Below are 14,789 nucleotides of genomic sequence, written 5' to 3' on the forward strand. Positions count from 1 at the left end.
TCTACTTTCCTACTGTCTTCTCCAAACACGCATGGCTTCCTTCAATGGCAAGCTGTATGTTGGTGGATCACCGTTGTCAATGGCTACCATCCGTCCTCTCGGATAAAAAAATACCAGGCACGGTTTCTCTACGGCTAATCAACTGTCGGATCTCTCGTCTCGGATGAAAAATACCAGGTACAACTACCGCACGGCTAATCATCTGTCGGTTCTCACTTGTGTCAGAATAGGATCTCTCTATCCTTTTGTACACTGTCACTGTGCCCAACATTCGTGAGTTTGAAGCTCGTCACATCCCGTTCCAGATCCTACTCGGAATACCGCAGACAAGGTTTAGACTTTCCGGATCTCAGGAATGCTGCCAATTGGTTCTAGCCTCTACCACGAAGGTTCTAATCCCACGGACTCGGTCCGTGGATTAGAGACCTAAGAGATACGCACTCAAGCTGTCGCCCAATGACTACGTTGAGCTCAGGTAGAACGGGAGTGGTTGTCAAGCACGCGTTCATAAGTTTGAGAATGATTATGAGTGTCACGGATCATCATATTCTCTATGTTGAAGGACGAGTGAGTATCTTAGAACAGAATCAAGCGTGATTGAATAGGAAACAATAGTAATTGCATTAATCCATTGAGGCACAGCAGAGCTCCTCACCCCCACCTCTGGGGTTTAGAGACTCATGGTGTAGAAAATACAATATGAGATGTAAAATGTCATGAGTTACAAAATAAATCTCTAAAAGTAGTTTTTATACTAAACTAGTAACTTAGGTTTACAAAAATGAGTAACTAAGTGCAGATAGTATAGAAATCCACTTCCGGAGCCCACTTGGTGTGTGCCTGGGCTAAGCATTGAATCTTTCATGTGCATAGGCCATTCTTGGAGTTAAACGCCAGCTTGGGTGCCAGTTTGGGCGTTTAACTCCAGTTCTGGTGCCAGTTCTGGCGTTTTACGCCAAAAAAGGGTCTCTAGCTGGCGTTTAATGCCAAGTTGGGCAATCAAATCTCGGGCAAAGTATAGAATATTATATATTTCTGGAAAGCCCAAGATGTCTACTTTCCAACGCAATTAAGAGCGTGCCAATTGGGCTTCTGTAGCTCCAGAAAATCCACTTTGAGTGCAGGAGAGTCAGAATCCAACAGCATCTGCAGTCCTTTCTCAGCCTCTGAATCAGATTTTTGCTCAGGTCCCTAAATTTCAGCCAAAAAATACCTGAAATTACAGAAAAACACAAAAACTCATCGTAAAGTCCAGAAATGTGATTTTTTCATAAAAACTAATAAAAATATAATAAAAAGTAACTAAAACATACTAAAAACTACCTAAAAACAATGCCAAAAAGGGTATAAATTATCCGCTCATCACTCTTTAAACCAAAAGGCAAGAGCAAGGGGTCCAAGGCTTTGAGAATCAATGGTTAAGAGGGCCTAAAAGAAACAAAATCTTGGCCTAAAAAGTTCAAATGAGCTCCTCCCCCTAACTAATATGCTTGTAGTGTGAAGGTGTCAAGTGAAAAGCTTGAGACTGAGCAGTTAAAGTCGTGATTCCAAAAGCAAAAGAGTGTGGCTAAGAACTCTGGACACCACTGGCTGGAGATTCTAGCAAAGCTGAATCACAATCCTAAGGGGTTCACCCAGTTAAGTGTCTGTGGCATTTATGTATCCGGTGGTAATACTGAAAAACAAAGCACTTAGGGTCACGGCCAGCCTCTAAAAGAAGCTGTGTTTAAGAATAAAAAAGAAATAAACTAAGAAAGTCAATAATATCATCCGGATTCTGAATTCTTAAAGACATCAACACTTCTGAGCTTCAAAGGATAGTGAGATGCCAAAACTATTTAGAAGTGAATAGTTACAAGCCCCGCTCATCAATTGGAACTGAGCTTCATTGAAAACCTCTGAGATTTATTGTATCCTTCTCTTCTTTTTGATCCTACTTTGTTTTTGGTTGCTTGGGGATAAGCAACAGTTTAAGTTTGGTGTTCTGATGAGCGGATATTTTATACGCTTTTTGGCATCTTTTTCATATCATTTTAGTTATGTATTGTTCAAGTTTTATTATGTTTTCATAGGTTTTAGTGAAAATTTTACATTTTTGGATTCTACTTTGAGTTGTTGTGTTTTATGATGATTTCAGGTAAATTCTGACTGAAATTGAGGAGTTTTGGAAAAGTCTGATTCAGAGACAGAGAAAGGAATGCAGATGCTGTCGGATTCTGACCTCCATGCACTTGACGGAAAATTTCTGGAGCTACAGAAGTCCAAATGGCGCACTCTCAATGGTATTGAAAATCTAACATCCAGGGCTTTCCATCCATATATAATAGTCCATACTTATCTCTGGAATTGAAGGTCCAAAACTGGCGTTCAACGCCAGCTACCATCCAAATTTCTGGCGTTGGACGCCCAAAAGGGAGCAAAGTGGGCGTCCAACGCCCAAAAGGGAGTACCAACTCGTGGAGTCACCCCAAGCTCAGTTCAAACACATACCAAGTGGGCCCAAGATGTGGATTTTTGCACTATCAACCTAGTCTACCTTATCTCTGTAATCCTTAGTTATTAGATTAGTATTTAAGGAAGAGATCACCATGTTTAAGATCTTTCCTCCCCCATTCGAACATTACACTATTTTTTTGTAAAAGCATGAGAACTAAACCTCCTAAGTTAGGGTTAGGAGCTCTGCTGATTCTCATGGATTAATAATATTACTGTTCTATTTCAATACACGTTTGATTCCATTCTCTTGTGCATTTTCGTTATTCATATCATGAATTGAGGATGACCTGTGACAATCATCCTTGTTCTACATGGGTTCCGTGTGAGTCCTGCCCGGATAGCATTGAATCACAAGTTAGAAAATGCACTGCGGATTCCAAGAGCGTGCCTGGGCAACTTTGGATATGTGACATATAATCCCGTTGACCGTGGGTTACTGAGGTTTCTGTGGTGTCAAGGCTAGAGTATGAGAAGCAGCATTCCCTGATCCAGAAGATCCGACCTTGTCTGTGGCATTTTAAGTAGGATCGCGAAAGAGAGTGGATTGCTTAGGTCTTCACCTTCGACTATTGGGAAGCCATGAGTTAACTTGATGAGTGCTCGAATATGGTGGACTGCTATGGTTTAGAAGAGACTAACTTGATGAGGAAGCTACATGAGTTAGTAAATTACGGTTTCCATTGAATGAATCGTTCATTGTTGAAGTAGACAGTAAGAAAAGTTAATCTGGAAAGAATACGCATCTCCGAAGCCTTAACTAATTATCCATCATTGCTTTTGCACTAATCTGGTATCTCGTTCTTACTATTTCATTTATGCTTTTAAACAAACAACCATCTTTTCTAATCGCCTGACTAAGATTTACAAGATAGCCATTGCTTGCTCAATCCGACAATCTCCGTGGGATCGACCCTCACTCACCTGAGGTATTACTTGGATGACCCGATGCACTTGCCGGTTAAGTTGTGCGGAGTTCAATTCTGTCTACCAGTCCGACTGGGACATCAATTCGAATTGGGGCATTTTCTGCTGGTATATAAGATTTGGTTATCCTCTTTGTATCAGAAAATGCATCAGGGAATTCATTTGCTATTCTTTGTAAATGTATAATCTTTTGAAGAAACATATTCCCCTATAGTGGATGCAATAATATTGCGTTATTTGGTCAGTTTATCCGCATATCATAAACTACATATGCATATAATGGATGTGGTAACAACCTACTTATATAGCTGATGAGCGGATAATTTATACGCTTTTTGACATTGTTTTTAGTATGTTTTTAGTAGGATCTAGTTACTTTTAGGGATGTTTTCATTAGTTTTTATGTTAAATTCACATTTCTGGACTTTACTATGAGTTTGTGTGTTTTTCTATGATTTCAGGTATTTTCTGGCTGAAATTGAGGGACTTGAGCAGAAATCAGATTCAGAGGTTGAAAAAGGACTGCTGATGCTGCTGGATTCTGACCTCCCTGCACTCAAAGTGGATTTTCTGGAGCTACAGAACTCGAAATGGCGCGCTTCCAATTGCGTTGGAAAGTAGACATCCAGGGCTTTCCAGAAATATATAATAGTCCATACTTTGGCCAAGAATTGACGATGTAAACTGGCGTTCAACGCCAGCCTTCTGCCCAAATCTGGCGTCCAGCGCCAGAAAAGGATCCAAAACCAGAGTTGAACGCCCAAACTGGCACAGAAACTGGCGTTCAACTCCACAAATGGCCTCTGCACGTGCTACACTTCAGCTCAGCCCGAACATACACCAAGTGGGCCCCGGAAGTGGATTTATGCATCAATTACTTACTCATGTAAACCCTAGTGACTAGTTTATTATAAATAGGACCTCTTACTATAGTCTTCGACCATCCTGGATTGTATTTTGATCCTGTGATCACGTTTTGGGGGCTGGCCATCTCGGCCATGCCTGGACCTTCACTTATGTATTTTCATACGGTAGAGTTTCTACACTCCATAGATTAAGGTGTGGAGCTCTGCTGTTCCTCAAAGATTAATGCAAAGTACTACTGTTTTCTATTCAATTCTTCTTATTTCGCTTCTAAGATATCCATTCGCACCCAAGAACGTGATGAAGGTGATGATTATGTGTGACGCTCATCATCCTTCTCCCTTAGGAACGCGTGCCTGACAAACACTTCTGTTCTACATGAATTAAGCTAGAATGAGTATCTCTTAGATCTCCTAACCAGAATCTTCGTGGCGTAAGCTAGAATGATGGCGGCATTCAAGAGAATCCGGAAAGTCTAAACCTTGTCTGTGGTATTCCGAGTAGGATTCAATGATTGAATGACTGTGACGAGCTTCAAACTCGCGAGTGCTGGGCGTTAGTGACAGACGCAAAAGGAGGGTGAATCCTATTCCAGCATGATCGAGAACCGACAGATGAATAGCCGTGCCGTGACAGGGTGCGTGAGCATATTATTCACTGAGAGGAGGGGATGTAGCCACTGACAACGGTGATGCCCTTGCATACAGCCAGCCATGGAAAGGAATGAGACTGATTGGATGAAGATAGCAGGAAAGCAGAGGTTCAGAGGAACGAAAAGCATCTCCATTCGCTTATCTGAAATTCCTACCAATGAATTACATAAGTATCTCTATCCCTATTTTATTCGAAAACACCATTATCACTTTATATCTGCCTGACTGAGATTTACAAGGTGACCATAGCTTGCTTCATACCAACAATCTCCGTGGGATTCGACCCTTACTCACGTAAGGTATTACTTGGACGACCCAGTGCACTTGCTGGTTAGTTGTATCGAAGTTGTGACAATTATGAATTAAGATCAAAGCACCAAGCTTTGGAGCCATTACTAGGGATTGTTCGAGCCTGGACATCACAATTTTGTGCACCAAGTTTTTGGCGCCGTTGCCGGGGATTGTTCGTGTTTTGACAACTGACGGTTCATCTTGTTGCTCAGATTAGGTAATTTTCTTTTTATTTTCTTTTCAAAAATTTTTCAAAAATCTTTTAAAAATTCTCTCATCTGTTTTCGAAAAAAATAAAAAAAAATGTTTTCAAAAATAAATTATTCTATGGCTTCAGAATTTTTAAGAATGAATTCTAGTGTTTCATGAAGCATGCTAAAGCCTGGCTGGCTGTAAAGCCATGTCTAAATTCTTTTGGACTGAGGTTTTGGATTAAAATTGAATGAATTACATTCATATGTTTGCTGAAGCTTGGCTGGCCATTGGCCATGTCTAGTGTTTTGGACTGGAGCTTTCATTGAAAGCTTGGCTGGCTAGTGAGCCATGTCTAATTCCTGGACTGAAGCTTTAGACTAACATGGCAAGATTCCTGGAATTCATACTAAAAAATTTTGGAATCCTTATTTTTCTTTTTCAAGACTATTTTCGAAAAATATAAAATAAAAATCCAAAAAAATTAGAAAATAATAAAAAATCAAAAATATTTTCTGTTTCTTGTTTGAGTCTTGAGTCATATCATAAGTTTGGTGTCACTTGCATATGCATCTTGCATTTTTTTTTCGAAAATATCATGCATTCATAGTGTTCTTCATGATCTTCAAGTTGTTCTTGGTAAGTATTCTTGTTTGATCTTGATGATTTTTTGTTTTGTGTCTTTTCTTGTTTTTCATATGCATTCTTGAATTCTTAGTGTCTAAGCATTAAAGAATTCTAAGTTTGGTGTCTTGCATGTTTTCTTTGCATTAAAAATTTTTCAAAAACGTGTCTATGATGTTCATCTTGACATTCATAGTGTTCTTGGTGTTCATCTTGACATTCATAGCATTCTTGCATGCATTCATTGTTTTGATCTAAAAAAATTTCATGCATTGCATAATTTTCATGTTTTTAATAAAAATTCAAAAAAATCAAAAAAATATCTTTCCCTTTTTCTCTCATCAAATTCGAAAATTTGGATTGACTTTTTCAAAAATTTTTAAAATCAAGTTGTTTCTTATGAGTCAAATCAAATTTTCAATTTGAAAATCTTATCTTTTTCAAAATCTTTTTCAAAATTCAAATCTTTTTCAAAATTCATGGTTATTTTCGAAAATTCCAAAAAAATAATTTTCAAAAACCTTTTTCTTATTTTATATCATAATTTTCGAAAATAACATAATCAATTAATGTTTTGATTCAAAAATTTGAAGTTTGTTACTTGCTTGTTAAGAAAGATTCAAACTTTAAGTTCTAGAATCATATCTTGTGATTTCTTGTGAATCAAGTCATTAATTGTGATTTTAAAAATCAAATCTTTTTCAAAACTAATTTCTATCATATCTTTTCAAAAATATCTTCTTATCTTATCTTTTTCAAAAATATCTTTTCAAAATATCTTTTCTAACTTCCTAACTTCTTATCTTTTCAAAATTTGTTTCAACTAACTAACTAACTTTTTGTTTGTTTCTTAACTTTTTCAAAACTACCTAACTAACTCCCTCTCTCTAATTTTCGAAAATACCTTCCCTCTTTTTCAAAAATTTATTTTTAATTAACTAATTAATCTTATTTTTATTTTTAATTTTAAAAAAAAAATTTCGAAAAAAAAGACTAAACTTTTTCAAAAACTATTTTCAAAAATCACTAACTCTTCTTCAAAATAATTTTCGAAAATTATACCTTCTCCATCCTATTCTATTTATTCATTCATATCCTAACATCTCATCTCACATCTCTTCCATTCGTACAGTTGTGCTTCTTCCTTTACATCACATTCTTTGTCTCTCCCTCTTTTCTTCCACTCACAAAGGGATCCCTATACTGTGGTATAAAGGATCTCTATTATTATTATTATTTTTCTGTGCCTTCTTCTTTGTCATATGAGCAGGAGCAAGGATAAGAACATTCTTGTGGAAGCAGATCCAGAACCTGAAAGGACTCTGAAGAGAAAATTAAGAAAAGCTAAAATACAACAATCCAGAGATACCCTTTCAGAAATTTTCGAACAGGAAAAGGAGATGGCAGCCGAAAATAATAATAATGTAAGGAAGATGCTTGGTGACTTTACTGCACCTAATTCCAATTTACATGGAAGAAGCATCTCCATTCCTGCCATTGGAGCAAACAATTTTGAGCTGAAACCTCAATTAGTTTCTCTGATGCAGCAGAATTGCAAGTTTCATGGACTTTCATCTGAAGATCCTTTTCAGTTCTTAACTGAATTCTTGCAGATATGTGATACTGTTAAGATTAATGGAGTAGATCCTGAAGTCTACAGGCTCATGCTTTTCCCTTTTGCTGTAAGAGACAGAGCTAGATTATGGTTGGATTCTCAACCTAAAGACAGCCTGAACTCTTGGGATAAGCTGGTCACGGCTTTCTTAGCCAAGTACTTTCCTCCTCAAAAGCTGAGCAAGCTTAGAGCTGATGTTCAAACCTTCAGGCAGAAAGAAGGTGAATCCCTCTATGAAGCTTGGGAAAGATACAAACAGTTGACCAAAAAGTGTCCTTCTGACATGCTTTCAGAATGGACCATCCTGGATATATTCTATGATGGTCTGTCTGAGTTATCTAAGATGTCATTGGACACTTCTGCAGGTGGATCCATTCACCTAAAGAAAACGCCTGCAGAAGCTCAAGAACTCATTGACATGGTTGCTAATAACCAGTTCATGTACACTTCTGAAAGGAATCCTGTGAGTAATGGGACGCCTATGAAGAAGGGAGTTCTTGAGGTTGATACTCTGAATGCCATATTGGCTCAGAACAAAATATTGACTCAGCAAGTCAATATGATCTCTCAGAGTCTGCATGGAATGCAAGCTGCATCCAACAGTATTCAAGAGGCATCTTCTGAAGAAGAAGCCTATGATCCTGAGAACCCTGCAATAGCAGAGGTAAATTACTTAGGTGAACCTTATGGAAACACCTATAACTCAACATGGAGAAATCATCCAAATTTCTCATGGAAGGATCAAAAGCCCCAACAAGGCTTTAATAATGGTGGAAGAACCAGGTTTAGCAATAGCAAGCCTTTTCCATCATCAACTCAGCAACAGACAGAGAACTCTGAACAAAATGCTTCTAATTTAGCAAATCTAGTCTCTGATCTATCTAAGGCCACTGTAAGTTTCATGAATGAAACAAGGTCTTCCATTAGAAATCTGGAAGCACAAGTGGGCCAGCTGAGTAAAAGGATCACTGAAATCCCTCCCAGTACTCTCCCAAGCAATACAGAAGAGAACCCAAAAGGAGAGTGCAAGGCCATTGACATAAGCGCCATGGCCGAACCTGTGAGGAGAGGAGAGGACGTGAATCCCAAGGAGGAAGACCTCCTGGGACGTCCAGTGATCAATAAGGAGCTTCCCTCTGAGGAATCAAAAGACTCTGAGGCTCATCTAGAGACCATAGAGATCCCATTGAACCTCCTTATGCCCTTCATGAGCTCTGATGAGTATTCCTCTTCTGAAGAGAATGAGGATGTTACTGAAGAGCAAACTGCCAAGTTTCTTGGTGCAATCATGAAGCTGAATGCCAAATTATTTGGCATTGATGCTTGGGAAGTTGAACCTCCCTTGTTCATCAATGAACTAAGTGATCTGGATCAACTGACATTGCCTCAGAAGAGACAGGATCCTGGAAAGTTCATATTACCTTGTACCATAGGCACCATGATCTTTAAAGCTCTGTGTGACCTTGGTTCAGGTATAAACCTCATGCCCCTCTCTGTAATAGAGAAACTGGGAATCTATGGGGTGCAAGCTGCTAAAATCTCACTAGAGATGGCAGACAGCTCAAGAAAACAGGCTTATGGACAAGTAGAAGATGTATTAGTAAAGGTTGAGGGCCTTTACATACCTGCTGATTTCATAGTCCTGGATACTGGAAAGGAAGAGGATGAATCCATCATCCTAGGAAGACCTTTCCTGGCCACAGCAAGAGCTGTGATTGATGTTGACAGAGGTGAACTAGTCCTTCAATGGAATGAGGACTCCCTTGTGTTTACAACTCAAGGATCTCCCTCTGCAACCATGGAGAGGAAGCAGAAAAAGCTTCTCTCCAAGCAGAGTCAACCAAAGCCCCCACAGTCAAACTCTAAGTTTGGTGTTGGGAGGCCACAACCAAACTCTAAGTTTGGTGTTGAACTCCCATATCCAAACTCTAAGTTTGGTGTTGGAGAGTCTCAACAAAGCTCTGCACATCTGTGAGGCTCCATGAGAGCTCACTGTCAAGCTATTGACATTAAAGAAGCGCTTGTTGGGAGGCAACCCAATGTTTATCTAATTCTTATTTTTATTGTTTTTCATGTTTTCTTAGGTTCATGATCATGTGGAGTCACAAAATAAATATAAAAATTGAAAACGGAATCAAAAACAGCAGAAGAAAAATCACACCCTGGAGGAGCATCTGTCTGGCGTTCAGCGCCAGAACAGAGCATGGTTCTAGCGCTGAACGCCCAAAATGGGTAGCTTCTGGGCGCTGAACGCCAGAACAGGCATAGTTCTGGCGTTCAACGCCAGAAATGGCACACAAATGGGCGTTGAACGCCCAAAATGGCCACCAACCTGGCGCTGAACGCCCAGAGTTGGGTACAAAGGCATTTTTATATGCCTAATGGGTGCAGGGATGTAAATGCCTTGACACCTCAGGATCTGTGGACCCCACAGGATCCCCACCTACCACCACTCACTTCTTCTCACCACTCTCTTTCACACAACCCCATAAACACTCTTCCCTAAAAACCCCTCACCAATCACCTCAATCTCTCTTCCCCACTAAACCTTCACCACTCACATCCATCTCCTCTTCCCCATAAACCTACCTCATAAACTCCACCTACCTTCAAAATTCAAAACCAATTTCCCACCCAAACCCACCCATATGGCCGAACCTTAACCCCCCCTCCCTTCCCTATATAAAGACCTCCATTCTTCATCAAATTCACACAACACACCCCTCTACACTCTCCTTGGCCGAAACCACATCTCCCTCTCCCTCTCCATATTTCTTCTTCTTCTTCTACTATTCTTTTGTTTATTGCTCGAGGGCGAGCAATATTCTAAGTTTGGTGTGGTAAAAGCATAGCTTTTTTGTTTTTCCATTATCATTGATGGCACCCAAGACCGGAGAATCCTCTAGAAGAGGGAAAGGGAAGACAAAAGCTTCCACATCCGAGTCATGGGAGATGGAAAGATTCATCTCCAAAGCCCATCAAGACCACTTCTATGATGTTGTGGCCAAGAAGAAGGTGATCCCTGAGGTCCCTTTTAAACTCAAAAGAAATGAGTATCCGGAGATCCGACATGAAATTCAAAGAAGAGGTTGGGAAGTTCTAACAAATCCCATCCAACAAGTCGGCATCCTAATGGTTCAAGAGTTCTATGCCAATGCATGGATCACCAAGAACCATGATCAAAGTAAGAACCCGGATCCAAAGAACTATGTTACAATGGTTCGGGGGAAATACTTAGATTTTAGTCCGGAAAATGTGAGGTTGGCGTTCAACTTGCCATACATGGAAGAGAACGCACACCCCTACACAAGGAGAGTCAGCTTTGATCAAAGGTTGGACCAAGTCCTTATGGACATATGTGTAGAAGGAGCTCAATGGAAGGTTGACTCCAAAGGAAAGCCGGTTCAACTAAGAAGATTGGACCTCAAGCCTATAGCTAGAGGATGGTTGGAGTTCATTCAATGCTCAATCATTCCCACTAGCAACCGGTCTGAAGTTACTATAGACCGGGCCATCATGATCCATAGCATCATGATTGGAGAAGAGGTGGAAGTTCATGAGATTATATCTCAAGAACTCTACAAGGTGGCTGACAAGTCCTCCACTATGGCAAGGTTAGCCTTCCCTCACCTCATTTGCCATCTATGTTACTCAGCTGGAGCTTTCATAGAAGGAGACATTCCTATTAAGGAAGAGAAGCCCATCACTAAGAAAAAGATGGAGCAAGCAAGAGAGCCCATTCATGGAGCTCAAGAGGCGCAGGAAGCTCATCACCATGAGATCCCGGAGATGCCTCAAATGCACTTTCCTCCACAAAACTATTGGGAGCAAATCAACACCTCCCTAGAAGAATTGAGTTCCAATATGGGACAACTAAGGGTGGAACATCAAGAGCACTCCATCATGCTTCATGAAATAAGAGAAGATCAAAAAGCAATGAGGGAGGAGCAACAAAGACAAGGAAGAGACATGGAAGAGCTCAAGGACATCATTGGTTCCTCAAGAAGGAAACGCCACCATCACTAAGGTGGATTCATTCCTTGTTCTTATTTCTTCTATTTTTCGTTTTCTATGTTATGTACTTATCTGTGTTTATGTCTTCATTACATGATCATTAGTAGTTAGTAACTATGTCTAAAAGTTATGAATGTCCTATGAATCCATCACCTCTCTTAAATAAAAACTGTTTTAATTCAAAAGAACAAGAAGTACATGAGTTTCGAATTTATCCTTGAACTTAGCTTAATTGTATTGATGTGGTGACAATGCTTCTTGTTTTCTGAATGAATGCTTGAACAGTGCATATGTCTTTTAAAGTTGTTGTTTAAGAATGTTAAATATGTTGGCTCTTGAAAGAATGATGACTAGGAGACATGTTATTTGATAATCTGAAAAATCATAAAAATGATTCTTAAAGCAAGAAAAAGCAGCAAAGAACAAAGCTTGCAGAAAAAAAAAGAAAAAAAAAGAGGCGAAAAAAAAATAGAAAAAAAAATAGAAAGAAAAAGAAAAAGCAAGCAGAAAAAGCCAATAACCCTTAAAACCAAAAGGCAAGGGCAAATAAAAAGGATCCCAAGGCTTTGAGCATCAGTGGATAGGAGGGCCTAAAGGAATAAAATCCTGGTCTAAGCGGCTAAACCAAGCTGTCCCTAACCATGTGCTTGTGGCGTGTAGGTGTCAAGTGAAAACTTGAGACTGAGCGGTTAAAGTCAAGGTCCAAAGCAAAAAAACAAAGAGTGTGCTTAAGAACCCTGGACACCTCTAATTGGGGACTTTAGCAAAGCTAAGTCACAATCTGAAAAGGTTCACCCAATTATGTGTCTGTGGCATTTATGTATCCAGTGGTAATACTGGAAAACAAAGTGCTTAGGGCCACGGCCAAGACTCATAAAGAAGCTGTGTTCAAGAATCATCATACTGAACTAGGAGAGTCAATAACACTATTCGAAATCTGAAGTTCCTATAGATGCCAATCATTCTGAACCTCAATGGATAAAGTGAGATGCCAAAACTATTCAAGAGGCAAAAAGCTATAAGTCCCGCTCATATGATTGAAGCTCTGTTTCATTGATAGTTTGGAATTTGTAGTATATTCTCTTCTTTTTATCCTATTTGATTTTCAGTTGCTTGGGGACAAGCAACAATTTAAGTTTGGTGTTGTGATGAGCGGATAATTTATACGCTTTTTGACATTGTTTTTAGTATGTTTTTAGTAGGATCTAGTTACTTTTAGGGATGTTTTCATTAGTTTTTATGTTAAATTCACATTTCTGGACTTTACTATGAGTTTGTGTGTTTTTCTGTGATTTCAGGTATTTTCTGGCTGAAATTGAGGGACTTGAGCAGAAATCAGATTCAGAGGTTGAAAAAGGACTGCTGATGCTGCTGGATTCTGACCTCCCTGCACTCAAAGTGGATTTTCTGGAGCTACAGAACTCGAAATGGCGCGCTTCTAATTGCGTTGGAAAGTAGACATCCAGGGCTTTCCAGCAATATATAATAGTCCATACTTTGGACAAGAATTGACGATGTAAACTGGCGTTCAACGCCAGCCTTCTGCCCAAATCTGGTGTCCAGCGCCAGAAAAGGATCCAAAACCAGAGTTGAACGCCCAAACTGGCACAGAAACTGGCGTTCAACTCCACAAATGGCCTCTGCACGTGCTACACTTTAGCTCAGCCCGAACATACACCAAGTGGGCCCCGGAAGTGGATTTATGCATCAATTACTTACTCATGTAAACCCTAGTGACTAGTTTATTATAAATAGGACCTCTTACTATAGTCTTTGACCATCCTGGATTGTATTTTGATCCTGTGATCACGTTTTGGGGGCTGGCCATCTCGGCCATGCCTGGACCTTCACTTATGTATTTTCATACGGTAGAGTTTCTACACTCCATAGATTAAGGTGTGGAGTTCTGCTGTTCCTCAAAGATTAATGCAAAGTACTACTGTTTTCTATTCAATTCTTCTTATTTCGCTTCTAAGATATCCATTCGCACCCAAGAACGTGATGAAGGTGATGATTATGTGTGACGCTCATCATCCTTCTCCCTTAGGAACGCGTGCCTGACAAACACTTCTGTTCTACATGAATTAAGCTAGAATGAGTATCTCTTAGATCTCCTAACCAGAATCTTCGTGGCGTAAGCTAGAATGATGGCGGCATTCAAGAGAATCCGGAAAGTCTAAACCTTGTCTGTGGTATTCCGAGTAGGATTCAATGATTGAATGACTGTGACGAGCTTCAAACTCGCGAGTGCTGGGCGTTAGTGACAGACGCAAAAGGAGGGTGAATCCTATTCCAGCATGATCGAGAACCGACAGATGAATAGCCGTGCCGTGACAGGGTGCGTGAGCATATTATTCACTGAGAGGAGGGGATGTAGCCACTGACAACGGTGATGCCCTTGCATACAGCCAGCCATGGAAAGGAATGAGACTGATTGGATGAAGATAGCAGGAAAGTAGAGGTTCAGAGGAACGAAAAGCATCTCCATTCGCTTATCTGAAATTCCTACCAATGAATTACATAAGTATCTCTATCCCTATTTTATTCAAAAACACCATTATCACTTTATATCTGCCTGACTGAGATTTACAAGGTGACCATAGCTTGCTTCATACCAACAATCTCCGTGGGATTCGACCCTTACTCACGTAAGGTATTACTTGGACGACCCAGTGCACTTGCTGGTTAGTTGTATCGAAGTTGTGACAATTATGAATTAAGATCAAAGCACCAAGCTTTGGAGCCATTACTAGGGATTGTTCGAGCCTGGACATCACAATTTCGTGCACCAATAGCTCATTAGATCGTGATATCTATATGAAAGTCCCCGAAGGACTAAAGATATCTAAACCATCCAATGAATATTCACAAGGGTTATACTTAGTCAAATTGCAAAGATCTTTATATGGTCTAAAGCAATCTGGACGAATGTGGTATAATCGTCTTACTGAGTATCTGGCCAAAAATGGATTTAAGAATGATGATATTTCTCGTGTGTTTTTATAAAGAAATATGCATCTGGATCCATTATAATTGTTGTATACGTTGATGATTTAAATATCATTGGAACTCGTAAAGAGATTCCAACAATTATAAAAACTCTAAAAGAAGAGTTT

At 39.6% G+C, this 14,789-nt stretch overlaps 1 non-coding gene across 1 annotated transcript; it reads right to left on the reverse strand.

Moving 5' to 3' along the window:
- Positions 1-7,840: 7,840 nt before the first annotated feature.
- LOC148573411 (small nucleolar RNA R71) lies at positions 7,841-7,948 on the reverse strand. Its single transcript, XR_015906120.1, has one exon. It is a non-coding gene; the product is annotated as a small nucleolar RNA R71 (small nucleolar RNA).
- Between the last annotated feature and the right edge of the window lie 6,841 nt (positions 7,949-14,789).

This window comes from Arachis ipaensis, chromosome B2, assembly GCF_059453495.1.
Source record: "Arachis ipaensis isolate K30076 ecotype BB chromosome B2, ASM5945349v1, whole genome shotgun sequence".
Taxonomy (NCBI): Eukaryota; Viridiplantae; Streptophyta; class Magnoliopsida; order Fabales; family Fabaceae; genus Arachis; species Arachis ipaensis.